The 24,485-nt window shown below is 39.4% G+C and overlaps 1 protein-coding gene and 1 long non-coding RNA gene across 33 annotated transcripts in view; both read right to left on the reverse strand.

Moving 5' to 3' along the window:
• LOC100247603 (disease resistance protein RPV1) overlaps nucleotides 1-24,485 on the reverse strand; it is a 111,715-nt gene that overhangs the window by 33,249 nt on the left and 53,981 nt on the right. The gene's annotated exons all lie outside the window — the stretch shown is intronic.
• LOC132254988 (uncharacterized) lies at nucleotides 673-2,263 on the reverse strand. The gene is made up of 3 exons (XR_009467469.1): nucleotides 1,932-2,263; nucleotides 1,457-1,730; nucleotides 673-1,355 (listed from the first exon to the last, which is right to left on the reverse strand). It is a non-coding gene; the product is annotated as an uncharacterized LOC132254988 (long non-coding RNA).

Consider the following 24,485-nt stretch of genomic DNA (forward strand, 5'->3'; position numbering starts at 1 on the left):
GATAGAATTTTTGAACCATTTAACTTTTAGCTAAGACCACTACAATCCATGTAATTCTTTTAATTGTTTTTTCATAATATTTATATAACAAGATATCACAATTATGAATATGAGAAATCCCTTATTAATATTTAGGTCATTGACGTTGTTATTCCTTGGGAGTTGGATAAGAAATTTCCTCTACCTATTCAAGAAATGTAGATCTTTATAGGAAATGTGCATGAACCCAAACTAACCCAAAAGTTAACAACACCTATAACCTTTCACATTGAAATGTTGGATTCAAGTAAACCTTCCTTCCTAAGTTATTGCAATATTCCTCTCTAAGTTTTAATCCCTTGGTATTCAACAACATAATGCCTTTCACAAAAGTAATTTTCTTTGTCATAAATAATTAAAGTGGTGAAAAAGTCCAATACCATTTCAAATATAAGATTACTTTAAAAATTAGATTTTAGTAGTATATTACAAGAACATCTAAGAAGTCACAGATTCTACCAAATTGAGAAATCAAAGAACTTTTCTAAAAATTAGATTTTAGCAAAGTGAAGGTTACACGTAGAATTTAAGGATCCCCATCTTCATATGCTTCTTTGCTAAATATTTTATTGCTCCCCAGACAATGATATTCTTTCCCCATATAACCATGGGATCCAGCTGTGTCTGCTTGGAGAAATCAAAGAACTTTTCTAACAATACCCATTCATCTAATTATTCATAAGCAATACAAATCCAATTCTAAGTGCTAAAACCTCATGTCAGGGTTTTAAGAATTAACATTCGATTTGTAGCCCAAATAAAGTTTATCAATAGAACAATTGTTGGGTTGCAATGATTGACATGCGTGTCACACTAATGCATGTGTATGTTTATCCTCAAATTTCCTAAGATGCTTAAGCAAAGGGTCAGCATGACTTTTCTTGGACTGACAGACATGGCTAATTCGTATATCCTCAAATTTCCCAACTTCCCACATAGCCAATTTGTATGAAATTGGATTTTCTTCTGCTCCATAAGAACTTCACTGTTGATGGATCTGTCTTAAAGCAACCTGAATGCCATTTATCAATTTTTATGTGATAGAACAGATAAAATCCTTCTCAACCATGTCCCTCACAAGAAAGCCTCTAAGCAAAGAGTCTGAAGCCATGGTCACAAAGTTGCTGATGATTGGGTGCCTAACATTGTGCTTCCCTTTATTATAGTTTGGTAAAATTTCCCTTCTTTTCTTGCACTAGATGCATCTCACTGGAATGTTTAGAGACATAAAACACATCACTAAATCACTGTGAACATGGTTTTTCTACCCATCAATTGGGCTGAAGGAGCTAAGCGAGACTTCATCCTCCAAATTCCTGCAATTGGACAAGACAATGATGTCGTATCAGTAGCCAGAATACAATTAATCACATCAAGATTAGAAGAAGTAAAATGGGTTTCATTCAACAAACAAGACCTACAAATGAAATCGATGATCTCTTTCAACAATCCAAATAACCCAGATTCAATTCGAACGCATGCCAAGAGTAACCTAAGCCCTCACAAGTAGGGAAAGCCCAAGATTCAACCAACATGGAAACCATGCATTGTTCCCCTTTCCCTTCTCTTCATCTCTTTCATTCATCAGTTCCCCAACAAATTGAAAAAACTCAAAAGACTCAGTTTCTGATTTCATCATAAAGTTTGCAATTTTTTTGCTTGAAGAAGCACTTCCCAAACACTTCAAAAACCTGAAACATAGGATTCCTGTTTTAGTAAAAGAATCTACGAAATTTTGTCTCCGAGAAAAAGAATCCCCTTCTCCCTTTTTCTCTTTTCCCTCGCCTGAAAAACCTCAAACGTTCAACTTCATTTTCCATCATATTTGTTGTTACCTTACATAAGAAACGAAAAGAGAGCTAAAAAATGAAGCTTGAATCTCAAAAGATTACCTGACATAGAAACCGTCTTCCGGATTCACAGTCTCCTAATCCATAGGGATCTTCCACTGAGAAATCAAACAAGCAATACTAAAACTGAGATTGAATGAAAGGAAAACGTGAAGTAGAAACTGGGAGTTTCTAGGGATTGAACACGGCAGCATGACAGGCAAACCCAGTTTCAAGACAAGTGCTGAAGCCCTCTGCTGTTGAGCTCTGGGCAGTCACTGTCTGGACAAGACAGATTTCGATTTCCTATTGGACGATTTTGCCTCCCAGAGTAGATCGCTGCAAAGCGCTTTTCGGCGCCTGCTATTCGATTCCTACTTATGCCACCTTCCTCTGATATGGCTCCTAGGAGTTCCATGTCATATTCCTCTAGTGCATCCAACAGTATTTATTGGCTCATAAAAAAATTAAATCATTTTGAAATTTCATTTTGAAAGCATAAGAGTTTATATAAAATATATTATTTTTGAAATTTAAATTCTAAAAGTTTATTTAAAAAATATGTGATGACAATGTGGACCCCGCATTTTGGCTCATGCGTTTTCCACTCGATGACGAACTCGATTTTTATTTGAAAATGATTTTATTTATTAAAAAAAAATGACTTAGAGTCGCCACTTATATTTGTTTTATTTTTAAAAGGGTAAACAAAATAAGAAAAAAAAACTCTAAGTGTGACTCCTTATTTTAGAAAATGTGGTTTGTGAAAAACCGAATCGGGCTTAGGGGTCAGGTTACTTATCGGGAAGGTACGGTAAAGACCGTAGTACCACTCTAAGTCCCTAAAGTTGGGTCTCTACTCATCAAACGAAGCTGACGTGGCAATCAATAGGAAAATCAATGGATACTCAAATCTATTATGCACATATGGGAATCAAAACATGCATAGAGAATGATTAGAATGAGAGTGGATGCGTACCTAGGCCACGAACGAGCAATGCGCTATCATAAAAATGGGGTTAGTGTACAATAAAGAGCACAAAACATATCACATGCATCACCAAATAGAAATTAAAACTATTCGAGGGAAAACTGGATTTTTGAAATTTATTTGAAAATTGGAGACTTAGAGATTATTTGAAAATTGGAGTTTTAGAGATTATTTGATTTTTTTTTTTTAGAAATTAAATGTAAGAATGAGAATTTTAGAAATTAAATTTGAAAGAAATTGGAATTTTGAAAATTATTTGAGAGTTTGGGATTTAAAAAAAATTAAATTACGAAAATTGGGACTCTGGAAATTAAATTTTGAAAGAAATCAGAATTGAAAATTATTTGAGAAGTAGAAACTATGAAAATTGAATTATAAAAATTGGAAATCTTGGAAATCATTTGAAGGCAGAATTTTTTAGAAATAAATGAATAAAATGATAATAATAATGATAATAATAAATAAGTAATGGAATAAATGCGAGAATTGGAATATTGGAAACTGAAAATTAAGTTTGGAAATTGGAATTTCAGAGAACTAAATTTGGAAATCGGAATTTTGAAGAATTATTTAAAGACGAAATTTTTAAATAAATGAATAAGTGAATAAATAAATGAATGGAATAACAATAATGACGAAATAATAATGATTTAGATAAATAATTGTGGAAGTTAGGATTTCGGAAATTGGAAATTAAACTTAGGGATTGGAAATTTAAAGAATTATTTAGGGATGAAATTTTAAATAAATGAACAAGTGAATAAGTAAATGAATAGAATAACGAAAATAATAATGATTGATAAATAATTATGAAGATGGGAATTTCGGAAATTGGAATTTGAATTTAGAGATTGGAAATTTGAAGAATTATTTAGAGGGGGGATTTTAAATAAATGAATAAGTGAATAAGTAAATGAATGGAATAATAATAATAACGAAAATAATAATGATTAGGTAAATAATTGTGAAAATTGGGAAGTGAATTTAGGAATTGGAAAATCGAAGAATTATTTAGAAATGAAATTTTAAATAAATGAATAGATCAATAAATAAATAAACAGAATAATAGTAATAACGAAAATGATAATGATTAGATAAATAATTGCGAAAATTGGAAATTGAATTTAGAAATTGGAAATTTGAAAAATTATTTAGAGATGGAATTTTAAATAAATGAATAGGTGAATAAATAAATAAACGGAATAATAGTAATAACAAAAATAATAATGATTAGATAAATAATTGTGAAAATTGGAAATTGAATTTAGAAATTGGAAATTTGAAAAATTATTTAAAGATGAAATTTTAAATAAATGAATAAGTGAATAAACAAATAAACGGAATAATAACAATAATGAAATAATAATGATTAGGTAAATAATTGTGAAATTTGGGAAGTGAATTTAGGAATTGGAAAATTGAAGAATTATTTAGAGATGACATTTTAAATAAATGAATAGGTGAATAAATAAATAAACGGAATAATAGTAATAATGAAAATAATAATGATTAGATAAATAATTGTGAAAATTGAAAATTGAAATTAGAAATTGGAAATTTGAAAAATTATTTAGAGATGGAATTTTAAATAAATGAATAGATGAACAAATAAATAAACGGAATAATAACAATAATGAAATAATAATGATTAGGTAAATAATTGTGAAAATTGGGAAGTGAATTTAGGAATTGGAAAATTGAAGAATTATTTAGAAATGGAATGTTGGAAAATTAAAATTTCGAAAATTGGAAACCTGAAAAATTATTTTAAGGATGGAATGTTGAAAAATTAAATTTCAAAAACCGGAATATTAGAGAATTACTTTGATATCCAAAATGTGAAGAAATAATAAAAGAAAGTGGTGATCCCCCATGCAAGTTACACGTCTCCAGTAGTGGTAATGAACCCATTTTCATGTATGTTGCAATATTATCACATCCACACCACCATCCCATTTTTTATGCATATATATCTAACACTCTCACCACAAACCCATTTTTATTTTGCATATTCACCATGACTTCTAGCTTGTAACCCAGCCGGTGCTGTAGAGACCTCTCATTGCTCTGTCCGTTTGTTTCATTTTCGTTGGTAATGCTTGAGTTTTCATGCGCTGAAGGCTTGCGAGTTTCTAGCAACTCTTTTAGCCTCTTGGCGGCCATAGCGGCTAAACTTGTGTGCGTGCAAGCTCGGGACAGAAAGGCTGATGGGAAAATTGTGTGGGGATTGCATAATCTATCCTCACCATGGCATGCAAAGGCCGCCGAGTATGGAAGGCTCCGAGGTAGAATAAGCATGCGCGGGCTGCACATTGCATGAGAAGGCTTGGGGAGGGTAATGAGGGATCGTGTGCATGAATTGCATGCACATGGGAGGACATGGGATAGGTGAATGGGAAATGAATGGTGGATGAAGAGTGTTGGAAAGTAGTGAGATGGGTATTATGGGTATATGAGATATGAAGGAGGTAGCGGGAGGGGTATTGGGTACGAGCAGTGGGCACGATGATAGTGAGCTTAGAAGATTCGGAGACATGACTAAGGTGGTGAACGTGGCCATGGGTAAGTGGGGTGTGAAGCTGGAAGTGCGCATGGGGGTATGAAATAAGAGGAGTGGGTTACGTGGTAGGATGAAAATACGGGACGTGCGCATGAAGATGGGTAGAGTGAGAAATAGGTATAAACAATTAGAAGGGTGGTGAGAGGAGTGGGTGACTTGGGTATTGGGAGATGGAGATACGGGTGGTGGTAGGCATGGGTATGTAAATGGGTGTGAAGGTAGTGAGATGGGGTGGGCTTGGTGAGATGGAGGTGACCAAAAATGGATTTCAGATAGGTTGCAAAGGGAAAAAAAATCGTGATGGCTAGCAACTCATTAAAAAAAAAAAAAAAAACTCGAAGCAAGCCTAGAAAATAAGTTAGAAATCAAACACATCATGAGTGTGAGCAAACTCTGACATCAAAATAGAATATCCTAATACTCAGATAGCACAATAAAAATGGCATGAATGCGAAAGGGTCAATAGCCTGTGGAAATATTACCTGAGTCGTCTTCCTTCAAGATGATGCTTCTGTGTGTTTTCCCATTTCTCTTCTCATTTTCTGGGTATCCCCTCTCTAAGTGTCTCCCCCCCAGATCACCTGCTCCAAGTTTTTTTCTCTCTTTTCTTCCCTTCATCATTTTTTTTTCTTCCCGTTCTTCTATTCTGCTTCCCTTCTTTGCTACTCCAGCTAGACTCTCTTCTGTAACCCCCCTTTAGCTTGCTCCCCAAGCCAATGAAAAAAAAAAAACTCCCTGCCACAGCCTATAACCAACCACCTTTTGCTCTACTATCCCCCTTTCAAGCGGCCAGTCCCATTTCACCGCCTCATGCAGCCTATTCTCGGGTTGATGAAGAAGCGGGAAAGAAGAAAAAAAAGAAAATAATAATAAATAATAAAAAAACAAAAGACATGCCTTCCATCTGAGGGGGTCTACAAATATGATTCGCGTGTAACTCCAAATGGGTCATTTAATCAAAAACATTTATAAAACCTATGACCTCATACTAACGTAGCAAAGCTACTATAGTATAGTGGTTCTAGGGTCGAACTCTGGGATGGGTTTTCATTCTACCAGTGATATACTCAAAATTAGAAATTGTATTTAATGATTTCCTTAATCAAAAACTTAAAGTTTAAAAGAAAATAAAATTTGTTTTGAAAGTGTTTGAAACTAAACTAACATAAACTAATTAAAAATGGAAGAAAGAAAGTCTCCCGGAGCTAAGGGTTGCTAGGATCAAGTTCAGAATAGAAAGTGGAAAATTCCGGATTTTTCTCCTCGCATTGGGGATTTAACCTATAGTTATTTCCCGAACCGGTATAGGTTTGACAATGAAGATTTAATCCATAAAAGGTCAATAGAAATGGTAGTCAAGGTCCATTAATGGCTTAAGACACTATGGGTCTTCACCTTGAATCACTTTCCAATGACTCGTATATGATAACTAATGGACTAATATGGATCTAGCAATAAGCATTCATAAAGACCTGAAGCTTACCATGTATTGGTCATTCAAAGTGATTCTAAGGGATTTAAAGCAAAACTTTGGATTTAGAAGCCATTTATGAATTCCAACTACCTGAATTTAATGCATGGAAGCTTTCCACCTTTTCATCTGGACTTTTCACCTAGCTTCCTTTACTCCAAGAAACCGAAAGTTTAGCCTCTCATCCTCCGGGCAAACATCCTTAGAGGTTGTTTGGCTTCCAAGAAAAAGAAAATAATAAAGAGAAAAGAGAAACGAGAGAGCTCTGTAAAATTCTAAGTGTAAAAACGTAATACGTATTCTATATTCTATATCATCCAAGAGGTGATTTCCACCCCTTATAAAGTCTTTACAAAAGCAAAAGCTTGTGATTGGTTAGTTACAAGGATAAGAAAGGAAATTACATCACAAAATACAAAGGAAAATATCTAAAGTGGAGTCGGCTAAAACAGAGCAAAATTCGCAACACGCATGGGTTATGCGAATGTTATGCGAATTTCGCATAACACCTTGTGGAGTGCGAAATTTTCGCATAACCTGGAGCAGTTTTCTTCCGAAGGCCATATCTTCCTCATTTCAGCTCCAAATCGTGCATGGTTTGAAGCGTTGGATTCTTGACTTCCAGAGCTTTGAAATGGTATATAGCATGTAAAAAATGGACTTCGGAAAGTGCTCGAAAAGTGCGAAAGAAGACTGCAGCTGCTGTCCTCTGATTTTTTCACTTTGCTTCACTTTGCTTCTCTTTGCTTCTCTCCTTTGCTTGACTTGTCTTAATGATCCAAAAAGCTGTCAAAACATTAAAAATAGCTACAAATATGATTAGAAGACATTGCTAGGTCCTTAACATGCCAATTGGACTAAAGATGGAGAACTACTACACAAAAGTGCTTAAAACATAATGCATTAAAGGTGTAAAATAGCACTTTTTGGGTAGTAATCACTCCCCCCAACTGACACATTGCTAGTCCCTGAGCAATGAAGGAAAGAAAAATAAAAAAATAGATAATATAATAATTTACAAAATCATGCTGATCACTCCAAAAAATAACCAAGTGGCATGATTGGATCAAACTCTCTCGTGGCAAGTCAAGGATATAAAACTCAATCATCAACAAGAGTCATCAAATAACTTACCTATCACAACATTCAAAGAGTGGGCATTATGCAAATTTGAGTATCAAAATAATTTCCACTCCCAAAGGACCAACTCTTAATCTTCCACAAAAATCTAAGTGTTAAGATGCTTAGTTTCCAATTATAGTGTATCAAACTATATTCTCCCCCCAACTAAGGTTTTTCTCTAACTTTAGCAACACTAACTCATATATAGAAGGCTAAGAACGCACCTCTTTTTTTTTTTTTTTTTTTTTTTTACACTCATATATATACTCCACCCATCCACCCATGTAACGAGCAGTGAGGTCGGTGGCTCCCAACCATTGAAGGCTTAGGGCACCAGGTTTTAAAGATTTTCACCATATACCCCTCGGACCTTGCTTGGGTTTCAAAGCAAGTGAAGCAAAATTTTTTTCATAAGACACATTGGCCTTTTATAAGGTGTCCCAACACTAATAGAATGAGGTCAATGGCACTAAGTCAAAAATTTCCTAAGTTTAGGGGATGAAAAAGTTTTCCATCTTATAACTGGAATCTAATGTGTTCAATGTGTGAAAAGATTAGAGTGGAAGACTTAAGATTGAAATCAAAAGGAGCTTCAACAATTTATCAACTTTAATAAGCATAATACAAACTCTAAGACTATGGCAATAAGATAAGAATTTAATTTCTCCTATTTATTTTTGAGAATTTATCTTTAAGAAAACAAGGAGAGTTTGCAAAAAATTTGTTAGCAAAATAACTTAACCAAAAAAAAAAAAATTCAACAAATTACTTCCTCAACTCTCCCCCCAACTAGGATGAACATTGTCCCCAATGTTCTAAAAGAAAATGGTAATAAAAGGGAGGAAGTGATACCTCCTGATAGTAAGGTACTCTGAATAGAGAGGAGAAACCACATGTTGCATAAGAAAAGAAAAATCATAAGAATAATGATTAGAGGAAATAAAAAGGAATAGCTAAAATACACAAAAAGGAAGATGTCTATATAAACTGAGAGAGTACAATATACAAGACAAACATGGAATATGTCCAATCCCAGTATAAAAGTGGTCCAAAATACATAAGACATCCAAAAAACATAGAATATAGATACAAAAAGGGGAAATGAGTGATCGTATGATCAAGTAGTAGGCTCCTCTGGTGGATAGGAGGGGTCCTCTGCTGGAACTGAGGAAGGCACCGCTACAGGTGGAGCTGGTGGCACAAGACCGAGGTGCTGCTGAATCTCACGGAGAATGAGAGTCTGCTGGTCCTGCTGAATCTGGAAGTGGTCCATGCGCTCCATAATGGCCGTCTGAGTAGTGGTCAGAGTCTGAAAAGAAGTGAGCAAGGCACGGTACTCTGAACCAGGAATAGTGATGGGCGGCTCTACGGTAGGAGGAACAGTAGGTGGGGCATCAGATGATGCTGTCTCTGGTACAGGCTCCGAGGGAGCTGAAGTGGATGGAGCAGGAGGGACTTCCCTTGGCTCGGGAAGTTTTGGGGAATGCTGATGGAGCAATAGCTGAGTCCATTGTTCAAGAGAGAAGCTCTCTCGACAATGGCGGCGGGGCTCAGCCTGAGGGTCTGCAGGAAAACCCATATGTGCCAAAACATGGCATAGCAGCCGAGGGAAAAGTAACTGAATGGAGGCCGCCCTCGTAAGACGCCGCTTATGTACCTTCTCCTCAAAATGGAGGAGAGCGGCCATAATCAAATGATGAGGACCAAAGTAGTAGCCCTCAAAGATACGAAATAATGCCTCTAAAATGGCCCCTCGCCTCTGTACTGTATGCTGAAGAGGAAAAAGGTTGGTGCGAAGCACCACATCAACTAGGAGCATCCCTGGGGGAAGCTCCCTCCTGAAAATGGTCCTCTGGGAAGATGTCCCTCGAGATAGGCTACGAACCATGTCCCACTCAGAAAGTGGGGCCCAGCGTCTAAATGCAGTGGGATCAGCTGGTGCATAAGGGATATGGAAAGCCTCGGCAATTTGTCGAGTCCCCAAAATACCCTGGCGTCCATCAATGGTAAAAAGTATCGAGGCTGGTACCGGGACGCCATGAGTAGTCATAGACTGGTAAAAGTCTAAAACTACTCGAGGATAAAAGAACTGGGGTGGAGTCATAAAGGGTACAAGATGGTACCTCTCAAGTAGGCTGTATGAATCCCGCAAGTCAGTCTGCTGGCGCAAAATAGTGTGCTCAAAATATGCCTCGACATGAAATGCTTTGGATCGGCAATCTGAGTTGCCCTCAATGGGTGAGCTGGGACTGTGAATCCCGAGGTGCTTTAGAAGACTCTCCTGGCTCTGAAGTCTTGGCTTTCTTTGTAGGAGGACCCCGAGGTGGAATCTGAGTAGGGGCCACAGGTGTGGCAGATGCTCTCCTCGTATGGTATCTGCTCTGAGAGGCAGAATCAGCTAAATGTGGCGGCGCATCTAGTGGGATCCGCACAGGGGTGGCTCTCTCACTGCTCTGGGGAGCTGAGGTATGTCCTCCTCGGGTTTTAGGCATAATGAAGTAATGAAATGAGGCTCACAGGCTTTGGATTGGGGAGGGCAGAGATGGAAAAAGTGAAAAATTCGCACAAGGTAGGGGTTATGCGAAAATTTCGCATAAGGGGGAATGTTATGCGAAAATTTCGCATATGCACTATTCACACGCCCACTTGAAGTTTTGAAGCTCATTCAAATGGTGGAAATTTTTGGCTTTTGAGGGTGGGAAATGCTGGCTAAGGTAAGAAAATGATTTTTCATGGTGAATAGGCTTGGAAATTGGAGCTTTTTCACGAAGAAATTTTGAAAATTGGAGCTCCTCTACCTGGCGGCCATGGGTTCTCTTTGAAGAAAACGTGGCTTGAATACTTAGCTTGAGGTTTTGGATTGGTAAATACAAGGCTGAAATTGGTTGAGGGATGGATTTAGAGTGTTGAGTGAGGAATTGTGAGGTTTTTGATGGTGGAAAGAGCTGAAAATTGAAGGGGTGGACGGTGATGAATAGTGACTGCCGCGGCTATGAGGTGGAGTTATGGAGATGGGCTGCCATGGTGGTGTTGAGAGTGGGGAATGATGAAGAAAAGAAACTTAAGGAAGGGATTTGGTGATTGGAAGAGAGGTGCTATGAGAAATGAAGAAGAAATTGAGCATGGGAAGAGGAGAACACGGTCTTTAAAGAGGAAATGCAAATTTCGCATTACCCCTTATGTTATGCGAAAATTTCGCATTCCTGTGAGTACCCAGACAGAGAGCATGGTTTTGCAAATTTGTCTCAAAAACGAATTCGCATATGGTTCGCATATGGCTCGCATTCCTGTGAAATTCGCATAAGGGATTTTGGGAAGGGACCGAGAGCATGTTTTTTTGGAAATTGCCACAAAAGCATTTTCGCATAAGGGGTGTGTTATGCGAAAATTTCGCATAACAGGAAATGTTGTGCGAAAATGGCTGAAACTTGGTTTTTTTCTCCCCTGTTTTGCCTTACTTTCACCATGACTTGATTCCTCAAGCTTTCCCACCTGAATGTTAACCCAAAAAACCAATTAAAAACACATTAGAACGGTATTAAAGTCAAAAATAAAAATCAAAACATGGAAAAACACAAAAAAAATAGATTAAATTAAAATCAACTTAAAAGAAAACAAAAAGAGGATGAACTCTTTAGTCTTTGAAGAGACTAAGTTCAACCATAAACCAAGTATTTTCATGTTGGAGGTGGATCAAGGAGGATGAATTCCTCCTTGTCTCGAGAAAATGATTCTATATAGGGCTTGAGACGATGCCCATTCACTTTGAAAGTTCGAGTGCTATTGAAGTTGAGTAGTTCCACTACTCCATTTGATTGCACATCATGAATTATGAAAGGACCCATCCACCTTGATTTCAATTTTCCCGGAAAAAGATGAAGCTTAGAGTCATAAAGCAAGACTCTTTGTCCCAAAACAGCCCCCATAGCAAGATCATCAAAAAAACTAAGTTAAATCAAACCAAAATAAAATTAAAGCAAGAAATCAAAATTAAAACAAGTTTAAAAATAAAACAAAAAGATATGGACTAACTAGTCTTTAGAAAAACTAAGTCCATAAAAAAATTGGATCCGGATTTAGCTTGCCCGGATCCCATATGAAGTTTGCATTTAAATCAATAGGAAATGACTTCAAAACTAGCTTTGGAGGGTCCTCCCTAGCTACTCCTTTTAAGTCCTCCTCATTGAACAAGGGTAAAATCTCTTCCTTTCTCCTCCAAGGAGACATGATGGCTAGCACATCAGAGGGTTCAGGTAACCCTTCTTCAAGCACTTCAAGGCTTTCATTCAAGCTCTCTTCTAAATTCTTGTCACAATGCTCTTCAACCAAGGTGTTGATCAAGCACACCTCCTCCAATCCTTCCTCTTCTTCTGGGTGAAGATGCCTCTTGCATAGGTGGAATATGTTTAATTCCAAGGTCATATTCCCAAATGTGAGCTGCATCACCCCATTTCTACAATTGATGATGGCATTGGAGGTAGCTAGGAAAGGTCTCCCAAGGATGATTGGTACATAGTTTGCTTCCTTCACAGTGGGGTCAGTATCAAGCACAACAAAATCCACAGGATAGTAGAATTTGTCCACTTGAACTAGAACATCCTCTATCACCCTCCTTGGGATTTTGACTGACCTGTCAGCTAAGGAGAGAGTGATGGCTGTGGGCTTCAATCCTCCAAGTCCTAGTTGCTTGTACATAGAGTATGGGAGCAAATTCACACTTGCCCCCAAGTCTAGTAAAGCTTTCTCCACATGTGTCCCTCCAATGTTGACTGAAATGGTGGGGCATCCCGGATCTTTCTACTTAACTGGAGACTTACTCTGAATGATAGCACTTACTTGCTCAGTGAGGAATGTATTCTTTGTCACATGTAACCCTCTCTTGACCGTACACAAGTCCTTTAGAAACTTTGCATATGTGGGGACTTGCTTGATCATATCAAGTAAGGGTATATTCACCTTCACTTGTCTCAAGACTTTAAGAATTTCTGATGAATTCTTGATTTCCTTCTTTCCATGTAAAGCTTGAGGAAAAGGGGGAAGCATATGTTTCTTCATCATATCCTCTTTAATCACTATCCTTGGCTCTTCTTCAATGCTTGATTTGGATGCACTTTTCTTCCCACTCTTCTCTTCTTGGTTATTGCTCTCTTTGACCAAGGTTTTCTTTGACATGAGTTCTTCATCTTGCTTCACCTTAGGCAGGGGTTGATCAACCTCTTTTCCACTCCTTAAAGTGATCACAGCTTTAACCTCCCTCAACTTTGAAGACTCCCCCTCTTGGGTTTCAACTTCATGAACACCCTTGGGATTTTGGCTTGGTTGAGAGGGAAACTTTCCCTTCTCATTCACAGTGTTGAGGTTGGTAAGCCTAGAGATGGAGTATTGAATATTATCTATCTTCTGAGATAGATCATTTTGCATCCCCTCCATTCTCTTAATTTGAGAACTCTCAACATTTTCAATCTTTTGATGCAATTGGGAGTTGATTGCCTTTTGTTCACCCACAAAGTCACCCATGACTTTACTTAGGTTCACAATGGCTTGCTCCATTGAAGAGGTTTGTTGAGGTGCTTGGGTTTGGGCTTGTGGTTGGTATGGAGGTGGTCTTGGTTTCCAAGAAAAATTTGGATGGTTTCTCCAGCTTGAATTATAGGTGTTTCCATAAGGTGCATTGTTGTTAGGCCTAAATTGCCCCACAACATTGGCTTGATCACCTAACATCTCCCTCACAGCTGGCATGGTTGGGCACTCATCTACCACATGATCACATGATTGGCAAATGGTGCATGGCATGGCATGAGCTTGGGTCTCGGAAATGGCTTGGACTTCATGCATCTTTTTCAACTCAAGTTCTTCCAACCTCCTTGCTATTGTTGCCACTTTAGCTTTCATGTCCATGTCTTCACTTAATACATACATTCCACCTTTTGGATTTTGGGTTGGTTGAGAGGGAAACTTCCCTTTCTCCCTTGAGTTGGGCTCATCCCATCCTCTTGACACTTCAGACACATAACTTAAAAAGTCCATGGCTTCTTCCGGATTCTTGCTCATAAAATCTCCCCCACACATGGTTTCAAGAATTTGCTTCATGGAGGAAGACATCCCATCATAAAAATAGCTCACCAAGAGCCATGTATCAAAGCCATGATGAGGACAAGCATTGATGGCCTCCATATACCTTTCCCAACATTCATGGAACTTCTCATTTTCTTTAGCAGAAAAATTTGAGATTTGTCTCTTCAACCCATTGGTCCTATGGGTGGGGAAAAATTTCTTCAAAAATTCGACCTGAAGATCAACCCAACTCCTTATGCTCCTTGGCCTTAAAGAATTAAGCCAAATTTTTGCCTTGTCCTTCAAAGTAAAAGGGAATAGCTTGAGTCTCATCAAGTCTATTGAAACTCCTCCCTCTCTAAAGGTATTGCAAACCTCCTCAAACTCCTTGATGTGGGCATATGGATTCTCACTCTCCATTCCATGGAAATTTGGTAGAAGGGGCACAATATGGGGTCTTATAACCAACTGCTCAAGAGGAGGCAGGATGCATGAGGGTGCACTCATCCTTGGTGGATGCATTCTATCCCTCATGGATAGATATGCATTAGGATTACCCCCTTGACCTTGTTGAGAATTCTGATCCTCTGGTGGAGGGTCCATGATGTTAACACAAATATCCAACTCTGTGTCTTGAGGATTCTCAATCCTTACTAATCTTCCCTCTTGGTCCCGAATCCAATAGGGCATGCACAAGTTACTACTTACCTGAAATAAAACAAAAACAACAAAAACAAAAGAAACCTAGAAAAAAGTTAAGGTTAGAAAGAAAATGAAAATAAACCTAACAAAAATAAAATGAAAGGAAATGAAGTTAGTGAAAAAGGAATTCACCAAACTTGTGATGGAAATCACAAGTAGCCTCTAAAAGGTTGCATCACTGTATTGTGGCACCATCCCCGGCAACGGCGCCATTTTGATTCGCGTGTAACTCCAAATGGGTCATTTAATCAAAAACATTTATAAAACCTATGACCTCATACTAACGTAGCAAAGCTACTATAGTATAGTGGTTCTAGGGTCGAACTCTGGGATGGGTTTTCATTCTACCAGTGATATACTCAAAATTAGAAATTGTATTTAATGATTTCCTTAATCAAAAACTTAAAGTTTAAAAGAAAATAAAATTTGTTTTGAAAGTGTTTGAAACTAAACTAACATAAACTAATTAAAAATGGAAGAAAGAAAGTCTCCCGGAGCTAAGGGTTGCTAGGATCAAGTTCAGAATAGAAAGTGGAAAATTCCGGATTTTTCTCCTCGCATTGGGGATTTAACCTATAGTTATTTCCCGAACCGGTATAGGTTTGACAATGAAGATTTAATCCATAAAAGGTCAATAGAAATGGTAGTCAAGGTCCATTAATGGCTTAAGACACTATGGGTCTTCACCTTGAATCACTTTCCAATGACTCGTACATGATAACTAATGGACTAATATGGATCTAGCAATAAGCATCCATAAAGACCTGAAGCTTACCATGTATTGGTCATTCAAAGTGATTCTAAGGGATTTAAAGAAAAACTTTGGATTTAGAAGCCATTTATGAATTCCAACTACCTGAATTTAATGCATGGAAGCTTTCCACCTTTTCATCTGGACTTTTCACCTAGCTTCCTTTACTCCAAGAAACCGAAAGTTTAGCCTCTCATCCTCCGGGAAAACATCCTTAGAGGTTGTTTGGCTTCCAAGAAAAAGAAAATAATAAAGAGAAAAGAGAAACGAGAGAGCTCTGTAAAATTCTAAGTGTAAAAACGTAATACGTATTCTATATTCTATATCATCCAAGAGGTGATTTCCACCCCTTATAAAGTCTTTACAAAAGCAAAAGTTTGTGATTGGTTAGTTACAAGGATAAGAAAGGAAATTACATCACAAAATACAAAGGAAAATATCTAAAGTGGAGTCGGCTAAAACAGAGCAAAATTCGCAACACGCATGGGTTATGCGAATGTTATGCGAATTTCGCATAACACCTTGTAGAATGCGAAATTTTCGCATAACCTAGAGCAGTTTTCTTCCGAAGGCCATATCTTCCTCATTTCAGCTCCAAATTGTGCACGGTTTGAAGCGTTGGATTCTTGACTTCCAGAGCTTTGAAATGGTATATAGCATGTAAAAAATGGACTTCGGAAAGTGCTCGAAAAGTGCGAAAGAAGACTGCAGCTGCTGTCCTCTGATTTTTTCACTTTGCTTCACTTTGCTTCTCTTTGCTTCTCTCCTTTGCTTGACTTGTCTTAATGATCCAAAAAGCTGTCAAAACATTAAAACTAGCCACAAATATGATTAGAAGACATTGCTAGGTCCTTAACATGCCAATTGGACTAAAGATGGAGAACTACTACACAAAAGTGCTTAAAACATAATGCATTAAAGGTGTAAAATAGCACTTTTTGGGTAGTAATCAAAATATGCCCCTCTTCGGTGGAGCTCACGAGTGTAAGGAACATGAATACTGAAGTGAAAAGAAAGTGTGAATAGTGAGTGGAACGAAGTAAACTCTACTGAAGAACAAAGAAAGACCCTCGAAAAGGTACATAAGTAAAACACAAGCTCGCTCAAGGCTCCAAACAAAAGGGTTCTAATCTTAAGGGAAAAACATCTCTCAAAGCGCCTCTAAAGCTACACGAGAGATCTAGACTCCCTCTAAGATGTCTCCCAAAGTGACTCGAAGAATCAATGTCAAAGATGAGTAATGATCGAACCTCCTCCGAGTACAGGAAAGAAATGCATCCAGAGGGGATTCCCCCATGTGAACTATGTGAGAATGCTAAATGTAGGGTGCCCAACAACGTGATCGAAGTATGTGTCGTGAACTCAATGGACCATGTCATGTGCAGGGGAAAGGGAAAGTCCAGAAGAGCATGATGAATAAGCGATAAGCACAAGGTAACGAGGTGGGAAAAGACCAAGGACGAACGCAAAACCACAAAGGTAAGATGTGAACGCCAGTGAATATGAATGTCCGGAACCGTGACTCTGAATGACAAGCTTGAGAAGAAATGACTCTGAAAGCCAAATTGATGAAAGATGATGACTTTAAATGCCTGAATGAGTACGCACGATAGCTCTGAATGCCAAAACTAAAGGAAGATGGTGGCACCGAATGCTAAGTTGGATAATGGCTCTAAATGCTAAAACGAAAACACGACTCTACATGCCAAACTGAAGGAGATGATGGCTCTAAATGCCAAACTGAAGACACAACTCTGAACGCCTAAAACTGATGAAAGTAGCTCTAAATAGAAAGAATGACTCTGAATGCGAAACTGAAAGAAAACGACAACCCTAAATGCGAGGAATGTGGCTCTGAATGCCAAACTGAAGAAGATGAAAGCTTTGAACTCTAAAAATGTAGCTCTAAACGCCGAAAATATGTTAATGAATGCTCGATCATAATGCCAAACTGTGAAACGGACAGTGACTCTGAACGCCAAATTGTACAGGGATAGCGGCTTTGAACGCCGAACTGGAGATGCAGCCTTGAATGCCAAAATACGAAGGGATGGTGGTTTTGATCGCTGAAACTGGAGATGCGGCTCTGAACTCCGAAACTGTGAAACGATGATGACTATGAACGCTAAAACTGAGAATGATGGTGGCTCTAAAAGACAAAACTGAGATGCGGCTTTGAATGCCGAAACCATGAAATGATGATGGCTCCAAGTGCCAAAACTGAGAATGATGGTGGCTCTGAACGCCGAAACTAAGATGCGGATCTGAATGCCGAAACTGTGAAACGATGACGGCTTCGAGCGCCGAAACTGAGAATGATGGTGGCTCTGAGCACCGAAATTGTGAAACAATGACGGCTCCGAGTGCCGAAACTGAGAATGATGGTGGTTCTAAACGCTAAAACTGAGATGCGGCTTTGAACACCGAAACTGTGAAACGATAATGGCTCCGAGCCCCGAAATTGAGAATAATGGTGGCTCTGAATGCTGAAGCTGAGATGCAGCTTTGAACTCCGAAACTGTGAAACGATAATGGCTTTGAGCGCCGAAATTGAGAATGATGGTGGCTCTAAATGCCAAAATTGAGATGCGGCTCTAACGCCGAAACTGAGATGTGGCTCTGAATGCCGAAACCGTAAAACGATGACGGCTCTGAGCGTCGAAACTGAGAATGATGGTGGCTCTGAGCACCGAAACCAAGATGCGACTCTGAACGCCAAAATCGTGAAATGATGACGGTTCTGAGCGCCGAAACTGAGAATGATGGTGGCTTTGAATGCCGAAATTGAGATGCGGCTCTGAACGCCGAAACCGTGAAATGATGATGGCTTTGAGCGTCGAAACTGAGAATGATGGTGGCTCTGAATGCCGAAACTGAGATGCGGCTCTGAACGCCGAAACCGTGAAACGATGATGGCTCCGAGCGCTGAAACTAAGAACGATGGTGGCTCTGAACACTGAAACCGTGAAACGATGACGGCTCCGAGCGTCGAAACTGAGAATGATGGTGGCTTTGAACGCCAAAACTGAGATGTGGCTCTGAACGCCGAAATCGTGAAACGATGATGGCTCCGAGCGCCGAAACTGAGAATGATGGTGGCTCTAAACACCGAAACCGAGATATGACCCTGAACACCGAAACTATGAAACGATGATGGCTCTGAGCGCCGAACTAAAGATGTGGCTCTGAACGCCAAAATAAAGATGAACAACGACTCTGAACGCTAAATGGGAAATGCGGCTCTGAACGCCAAAATAAAATGAACGACGACTTTGAACGCCAAACGAGAAAATGTGACTTGAATATCGAACTAAAGGGAACTATGGCTCTGAGCACCAAATTGAAAAATGAACAATGGCTCTAAACCCCAAACGAAAAACGTGACGATATCTAACTAAAGGCATACACCAAAATGAACAAATGACTTTGAACGCCAAGATGAAGATGCGGCTCTGAACGCCAAACTAAAAGTAATAGCCATGAATGCTAAAATGAAAATAGTGGCTTTGAACGCCAAACTAAAGAAAGATGGTGTCATCAAATGCCAAAATGAAAATACGGTTCTGAACGCCAAACTGAAAAGAGGTGGTGGCTCTGAATGCTAAATTATGAAGAGATGGTGGCTCTGAACGCTAGGCTGAAAATGGACGACTCTGAACGTCATAACCGAGAATGGATGGCGGCTCTGAACTCCTAACTGCAAGGAAATGTTGAGAGAGGGGGGGGGGAATATGCCCCAATGTAGCGTGCCGCCACAACTCTTCATCCTCTAAGAAGGCCTAAAAGAGATTCCATGAGCCTCAAAATATGCTCCGCTAGCAAGTCGGAACGATCAAATCGACTATAAACATAGTCTCGCAACCCATCCCTCTGAATCATGAGGCCTAACGAGATGTCACAATGAGTCATACGTCTCTAGCTCAAAATGCTCTGCTGGAAGAATCCATCGTCATCTCAAATGGGTGATCCACTAGGGAGTCTCAAGAGAATAATCCGCTAGGGTAACTACCATGATCTCATCAAAACAATCTACAACAGGGTCATGGATAATGAGACAGTCAAAACTCGAAGGTCATGCCTTGCTGAAGGCTCATCTCCTCGAAAATCACAAGAACAGTGACTTGTAAAGCAAATAAAATATTTCTCGGCCGAGCGATGAAGACTGTAGCAGATCTATGAGAAAAACCATCACCCCTATGATTGGATAAGGGAAATATGCCCCAGTATGGCGTTAGATATATCCGATCTCTTCTGATAACTCGAGAATAACTCCACGGGGATGTATAAAAGATCTGGCGTGCACTCCATTGAAATGATGATGTGGGAATCAATGCACCCGAAATAACTCAATCCAAAAATCACAACTATATCAAAAAGTATGAGCCTGACGAAATGACTCAAGAAAGGCTCCAATGGGGAATCAGGACAAAATGAAGTTGAATCATCAACCTGGCGCATATCTTGTAACCAAGGATGATCATGCGAATCAGTGGGGATCTACAAATCTCGACCGAAAATGGAAATATGCCCCAGTATACCATCGAATGTGTGATAGGTTGGGAATATCAAATGACATCAAATCATCCATCAACAAATATGTAATCCTAGTCATCCAAATCCATAACTGAATCATACCCACAGATCCAAGATGTACCTCTCGGATGGAAAAGCATGATGGCATCTAAGTGCCAAGAAGTGCGGGCCTAGCTAGATGGCTCCCGGGAGGCTCCACTGAGGAATCATTGTAAAAATGGCGAACAAGTCATCGTCTCGGCGTACATCTCACAAGTGGGGATAAACATGCAACTCCATCAAGATCTGTAAATCTCATCCAGGACGAAAATATGTCCCAGTATGGCATCGAGTGTACAACAGGTCATAAATCAGGTGACATCAAATCATCCATCATCAAACGTGTGATCTCCGTGATCCAAATCAAATCCAAACATCTAGGGAACGTCTCCCGGAATAAGAAGCATGACAACAACCAAATGCTGAGAAATGTGGGCTTGGCTGAATGGTTCCATAGAGGCTCCACTGAGGGATCATCATAAAAATAGCGGATAGATAATCATCTCGGTGTACATCTCGCAAGTGGGAATAAGCATGCAACTTCGTGAAGATCTGTAAATCTTGCCCGAAACGGAATATGCCCCCAGTGTGACATCGAATATGTGATAAATCAGAAAAATCAGGTGACATCAAATCATCCATCATCAAACGCATGATCCCGACAATCTAAACACAACTGAATCAGATCTAAACATCAAAGAGGCGACTCCCAAAATAAGAAGCATGACGATATCTAAATATCAACAAAATCTCAAACACCCGTCCAAGTAGGGGCTGTCGAAGACGACATCTGATTCCATGGCCTCAGGGTGGTCTTAAGACACGGGACGTAACGTAGGCTAAGGTGATGGGGCGATAGAAATGAAGGGAAACTAGGCTCAAATACCCAATGATCAGAAACCCATGCCCTCATATATGAAATGCAGCATGTATAGTAAATCTCGTGAGCCATGGACTTACAGGTGCCCAATGTGAATATGATAACAATAACGAGGCAATGAAGAAAAACAAATTGATAATGAGATGTGTAATGATGATGCAAAGAAGGTAACAAACCTAGAAATGGGCCACTGTAAGAAAATGACAAGGGGTGAAAAGAAATGGATGAATCAAAAGCAAAAACAAGAATGTTGGTGAAAAAAAGAACACGAAGAGGAGTGGTGATCTGCTTAAATCCAACATGAAGTTAAGTCACATTGTCAATGAATGAAATGATGGAAAAGACCATGACATAGAGCTCCTAAGAGAAAGTCACTCGTCTCACTTTCAAAATACACGACAAAATGAATACAAAAAATGGAGGGCCTCGGAAAGCTCACATACGAACTCTCATTGACAAACATACTCGATAAAATGAACCTCAAATATCATTATACACGCTCAATGATGGAGAATGTTGTGCACATACACACATGTACTTATTTTTCTTTTCCTTTCATTCTTTTTTTTTTCATCATTTTTTTTTATTTTTTTATTTTATTTATTATTTTTTTTTTATAGATATACAAATGCACATACCCTGAACATGAACAAAATAAGCCCAAAAGATGATATCAATGATGGATAGACACACTCTCAAGTGTTAAGGCAACAAAAACTCTCTCTGACAAGGTGACATTCTCAAACTAAGGATCTCTAAACCAATGTTCGTGGGATAGATAATGGATATGATGTAACTATCCCCCATGTAATGAACTAAGGAAGATCACCACTTGGGGTGAAAAGGATATGAAGCAAAACAAGCAGTAGATAGAATAAAGAAGGAATGAAGAACATGACCAATGAGATGTGATGAAAATGCAGTGGTGCAGTGATAGGAAAAGATAATGAGAAGAATGTGCCCCTAGGTCCAAGGCTCATGAAATTCCCAAGCAATGCATGCATACACTAAAGGGCCCCTATCCAGGTGTGAAAATGTGAGCAAGGCGATAAGAAAGAAATGCTATAATGCGCACGCGAGGCTCAATGGGCTAGCTGATCCTCATTGGTCGGCTCCGAGAATTGGTTTCATCTAAATCCATCAACCATGCAGTGTCTTCTAGGGTCAACTCCCTGACGAAATAAGGTTCGCTCCAATTAGGTTTGAACTTCCCTTTGGGATATCTGATCAATCCCCTGATGACCTTCAAAACCAAGTCACCTATATGTAGTGGTCAAGGCTTGACCCGCTTCTTAAAAGCATGGGCCATCTTTCTCTGGTAGGCACGAACATGGTCTGCTACCCTCAATCTCCTCTCATCTAGGAGATTGAGCTGATCAAATCGAGTTTGAGCCTAATTTGCCTCGGGAATCTGCTGCTCCGATGCTACCCTTAATGAGCCCATCTCAATCTCAACTGGTAACACTGTCTCCATACCATACACCAAAGAGTAGGGTGTGGCTTCTATAGAGGTGCGAAAAGAAGTCCGATAAGCCCACAATGCAAAAGGGAGCTTCTCTGACCAATCCCGAGAAGTCTCAACCATCCTCCGCAAGATCCTCTTAATATTCTTATTCGCAGCCTCCACTGCCCTGTTCGTCTGCGGCCTGTATGCAGATGACCTATGATGCTGGATGCCATATTGCTGTACTAAGGCGTCAATCTCTACTCTGAAATGTACCTCTCTATCCGAGATCAACTCATGAGGGACTCCATAGCGACAGATAATGTGTGATATGATGAAACTAGAAACTCCAGTTGATGTCAATCTCGCATATGAAGCGACCTCCAGCCACTTGGTGAAGTAGTCGATGGCAACCAAGATGAACTCATGACCACTGGAAGATTTCAGCGAGATCTTCCCGATGATGTCGATAGCCCATACTGAAAATGGCCATGGTGAAGTCAACAAATGTAACTCCGAGGGCGGCACGTGGATGAGGTCCCCGTGTATCTAACACTTTGGACATCTCTAAACAAACTGGCAACAATCCGTCTCCATGGTCAACCAGAAATAGCCAGTCCTCATAATCTTATGGGCCAACAAATGACCTCCCATATGTGGTCCACATACTCCTGCATGAACCTCTCTCATAACTCGATCAGCAGAGGTGCGGTCCAAGCACAATAACAACATCCCATCAGCTGATTGTCTGTACAATGTCTCGCCACAAATCATGAATGGAGCGATTAGCTGTCTCAATGCTCTCTTATCCTTAGTCATGGCGGCCTCAGGATATATGCCAAGCCTCAAAAAGTGATATATGTCGTGATAATAGGGCAAACCATCATCTGGCTCTGTATCGTCGATCCGACAACAATAAGTAGGAATGAATCTCGACTTGATCAGTAAAGGGCGAAGAGTGGCATCAGCAGGAATATTGATCATAGAAGCTAAAGTAGTTAAGGCATCGACAAACTGGTTCTGCGCTCTAGGCAGATGTGTATATCTCAAATCATCAAATCTTCCAACCAGTAGCTCCAAGTATGCATGGTAAGGCCTAAGCTTCACATCTCTAGTCTTTCACTCACCCTGAATCTGTCTCAATACCAGATTGGAGTCACCAAACACCTCCATCTATCTAATCCCGAGCTCGAGACCAGTCTTTAATCCCAGGATACAAGCCTCATACTCAATAATATTTTTTGTGGCAGGATGTCGATCCGTGAATGCCAAATGAATAGATCTAAGAATGTGATCACCATGAGGGGATATCAACAAGATACTTTTCCCATATCCAGAATGGTTGGCTGCACCATCAAAGTACATACTCCAACCCAACAGACTAGTCACAACAGCAACATCCTCATCCAGGAAATCATCATCAATAGCTCTATCATCAGAAACTGACAATGAGGCTAGATGATCCGCAATAATGCTCCCTCTAATGGACTTTTGAGTGACATAATGGATGTCAAACTCGGTCAGAAGTATCAACCATCTCATGAGACGACCGACCAAAGCGAGCCTATCAAATAAATATCTCAAATGATCTAGATGGGATATCAAGTGCACTGAATACTCGGCATGTAATGTCTCAATCGGTGAGTGACCCAAACCAATGCCAAACAGTAGCGCTCAATCATGACATATCTCATCTCATAATCCAGCATCCTCTTACTCAGATAATAAATGACTCGCTCTTTGCCCGAATCATCGAGCTGAGCCAACATGCACTCCAATGCTACGTCTGAAACTGACAGATATAGGAGTAAAGGATGGTTTGGCGTAGGAGGTACCAAAACTAGTGGTGACAACAAATACTCTCTGATCATCTCAAATGCACGCTGACACTGATCATCCCAAACAATAGGTTGACTCTTCCTCAAGAGTCGGAAAATGGGTTCATAGATGTCTATCAATCTGGCAATGAATCTACTGATGTACTGAAGTTTACCCAAGAAGCCTCTGACCTCTCTCTCTGTCCTCGGTGCAGGCATGTCAAAGATGGCTTTGATCTTGTCCGGATCTACC

The sequence above is a fragment of the Vitis vinifera genome, chromosome 13 (genome assembly GCF_030704535.1).
Source record: "Vitis vinifera cultivar Pinot Noir 40024 chromosome 13, ASM3070453v1".
Classification (NCBI taxonomy): domain Eukaryota; kingdom Viridiplantae; phylum Streptophyta; class Magnoliopsida; order Vitales; family Vitaceae; genus Vitis; species Vitis vinifera.